The 4,000-nt window shown below is 34.2% G+C and overlaps 1 protein-coding gene across 1 annotated transcript in view; it reads right to left on the bottom strand.

Annotated features, from left to right (window-relative positions):
* Positions 1 to 4,000, bottom strand: part of LOC107026617 — a 9,102-nt gene that overhangs the window by 3,298 nt on the left and 1,804 nt on the right. The window lies entirely within an intron of this gene.

Below are 4,000 nucleotides of genomic sequence, written 5' to 3'. Positions count from 1 at the left end.
GGGGGGGGGGGGGGGAGGACGGGCAATGAATAAACCAGCAAGAATGAGAGAAATAGGATAAAAACTTTAAATAAGCAAATTAAAAGCAATCCCAAAAAGGTTTTGACATGAGAGAATGAGATCAATGAGGTATAGTGATGCTACTTTGATTTATTGATCAACTTAAACCATGATACTAACTTAACATATGTTGGTAGATCATGCAAGACAGAAACTTTCATGTACAATTGAAGTCTTAAAAGCAAAGGATGCCATGAAAAATATGACGGTTAGAAATATTTGTGTTAGAAACGACACCTAGTAATGCCTTAAAAAAGGTTTAGAGTCGTACTCATTATCAAGCTAATCAATGTTATGTTAAGAAATAGAGAGATAACAAATGGAGAAGAAGGATCATGGTTCAAATATATATAAACAAAGGACATGTTCAGAGTTCTGCTGTGGTTTTAAACTTACCTGTCATACGACAAGATCACAAGATTAGATATACAATAGATAAGTGAAGCAGAAATAAGAATGTTAAAAATAACTATGTGATCATATAAGACTAGAAATGATTAGATCCCACCGAACAGATCAGTAGTACACATGGAGTATAAGAAGAGAGAACGTCAGCTGAGATCATATAGTTATGTCATCCGTAAACCCTCATATGCACAGGTTCATCGGTGCAGTCACTATGACATTAGAGATGTTAAAATAGATGAGGCAAACTTAGAATCATATGGACGCTAGTTGTCTCAAATGATCGACAATCTTTTAAAATCCATAAGCAAAAAAAAAAAGAATACGATAGCAGCAAGGATCCAACACCAACTAATAGGGATTAAGGCTTAGTCCTACCAGATTAGACTCGGTTTTGCAAGGAATCCTTTTAGCTTCTTTAACAATACCATTGTTCTGCTCAGAGATTACCATTGCCTGCTAAAAGAAACATATCTTAAACCTAGAGATTTACTCAATGATCAACTTCCAACCCTAACCCCTAGCCTGAGATCGAATACCACTCACTTAGCACCAAGGGGCCAAGCTCACCACTCCCCAAAATAATCATAATTTTATTTTCTACACTTGCAATAGAGGGTAATAATTCACATCAAATTACTTATCGAATAGTATCAAAGAATACACCAATGTAATTACCAAGTAAGGCTAAGAGAGCAGATGATCAAATATTTGACAAAATGATACGACAAATAGTAAAAAGTTGATGGAGTACTGCTATCTGAAGCTTAAAAATAGAATCACCTGTCTACATCACCATTAATATCTTCCTCCATTTCTACCTTACCCAGTTTCTTTAAAATTTCTTTTACACAGATAGAGAGGAGGGACGGAGGAATAGAGGAAAGAGGGGGAAAACAGACACAAGTTATAAGGCGATTTTCATTATAGTTAATGAATTATTCCTCTTTTGATTAGTTAGTCAATTACTATTAACTTCTCTTGTTTCAGACTTTGACCAACTGGCTACTAATATCGAGCATTAGATTTCTGTCATAATGACAATAATTAAAGGTGTCGAATGACGACAAGTCTCTGTTATGACTTGTAACGGCTTCAAAATTGACGTGAAATTTAACTTTTCTCTGCTTTTCAGGGAGAGAGAAATTTAAATTTAATCATCTGCATTTATTTTCCATGAAAAAGCAAAATCATTTAGTGATAGTGAAAGGGAGTGAAAAAATAGCCTGCTTTCTCGATTACGGGTAATTGCTATATAAAATAGTACCCCTAAGACTGCAGCTTCATCAAAAGGTCTTAGCCTTATGAATGTAAAATTGAAAGGATGATCAAGCAGGAGTAGCACTTCCTTGGTGCTTAAATAAGTAACTTCTTAGTTTACAGTGCAACTATACTAGATTGCTAAAGTGACCACACAAGCTCTTGACGAAAAGAATTGTCATGACCACTCTTAGAACATCTAACCATTAAAAAGTTAAGGGAAAAAGAATTATCATTCCACTACAACCTCAAAGAAATATCTTTGTTTCACTTTGTACATACTAAGAGAGTTAAAGAGAATACACCAGTTTTCTTGATAAAAAGAAGTGTCACCGAAAAAACGGATGAGGAAACTCAAAATAAAGAAAATATTGTAGTTGAACTTCTTTTTTATATTTTATACAAGTAAAAAATGGTAGTTTAATTTTGATACCTATTATAACTTCCACACTGAAGTATGAAAAGGTTAGTCCACAGCATGATCAGAGAAATTAAACAAGCAAAGTTGCAAAATGTAAAGATACTAATTCTCATGCCACTGAAATTAATTTTTTTAAGAATTGAATTAGGTTGAGAAAACATATCATTTTGTTCCATTAAAGAAGTTACATGACTATAACCTTTCTTTGGATTTAAGTAATCGATAATGCAAGTAATATTTCACTTCTTGTTTCTGTTAATAAAAATATATATCTATGACGGTGTATTCTCGTAAGACTTTTCCTTTTCTGTATTATTTCTAGAATACTGACATTATCTGAACATGTTTCCCTACCCAAAAGTACTTTGCTTTCACAAAACTCTCCAAGAATACCATAACAAAATCGGAAAAAAAAAAAAGCTATCAGAAAACTGTCCTTTTGTTTTATAAGTAAATATGATGACTAAGAGCATGTTTGGATTGGCTTAGTGCTTTTGGCTTATAAGTAAAAATCCATAAGTTAGGATTGCTAACTTATGGCTTTTGACTTATTTTTGTTATTTCGGCTTAGAAACAAGTGTTTATAAGCACTTCTTAATTTTATCCAAACACTTCAAAAGTGCTTGAAAGTTATTTTAGCTTAAAAGCACCTAAAATAAGCCAGTCCAAAAAGGCTCTAAGAAAGGTGTATATTGTTGCATACCAAAGAAATAACTAATGCATAATGTTGTAAATATGAGGAAGCAAAATCCAAATTGATCTCTGACACGCTCAAATAGTGATTTAACCGACTAACATCTGAAGTGAAATGTCTGTGGCATAATATTCTGTCCGCAAGGATCTGATAAAACAAATTTAATCAGTCACACCAAATTTGATTTCTAACAAGTATCTTACAGGTGTTGCTCCCCCTATTCGAAACTTCTTTTTCCCAAGCAAAACCATAGATAGGCCCATGTAACTCCATCAAACCTAAAACAATCATTCGGTTCCACGAGAACCCTCTAAATTCTAAATTTGCACACACTACTGAAGCTAACAATAGATGGCCAATGTAACAACAGAGTCATCTAACTCGTATTTCCAGGCCTCTTCTCTGGAAATTGGTAAATCTGAATACTGTCAGCTCATCCAGCTAAGTAATAAGACACTCCTCTAACTAGCAGTGTCGGGTCACCATCAACATATCTATGTGTAAAAGCTCCAGTTTTTTTGTATAATCGACGGGGATGAAATGGCATTTTGATAAAGAATCAAATAACATTTGATAAGCTTTGTAACCTGGAATTGCTTAGATTGCTTTGCTGTTCTCTAACCAAACCAAATGATTTAGTGTTTGAAGCAACCTAACAATCAGCTTATATTTCAAATATAAAGCACTAAGTAATTGTTTCCACAAAGAATTAACGTACCTTACAAATGCATGCACAAAAATAAATAAATTTAAATTATTCAGAGACCTCCCCAACCCAAACAAGCAACAACTACAACAAGAACATACCTAGTGTAATCCCACAAGAGGGGTCTAGGAAGGGTCTCTACCTTTGTGGGGTAGAGATTCGAGTAAACCCTCGGCACAAAAGAAATGTAACTGATGCTTGAAAGTAAGAAAAAATAAGAGAAAACAAAATAAAATGTACAAAACAATTGCAACAACAGATACTAATACACATTGGATTAAAGGGAAGTCCTTGATACCTAAATCATACTACTAAAGGTACGATAACACTCGACTACGTATCAACCTTCTACCCTAATCCTCCACTTTCATACCTTCGAATGTAAGATCATGTCCTCACTCAGCTAAAGTCGTGGCATGTCATGTCTAATCACTCCCCCACCCCCCACCCCCAC

The sequence above is a fragment of the Solanum pennellii genome, chromosome 8 (assembly GCF_001406875.1).
Source record: "Solanum pennellii chromosome 8, SPENNV200".
NCBI lineage: Eukaryota > Viridiplantae > Streptophyta > Magnoliopsida > Solanales > Solanaceae > Solanum > Solanum pennellii.
The sequence above is the reverse complement of the archived record's forward strand: the minus strand, read 5'-3'. Positions and strand labels throughout refer to the sequence as shown.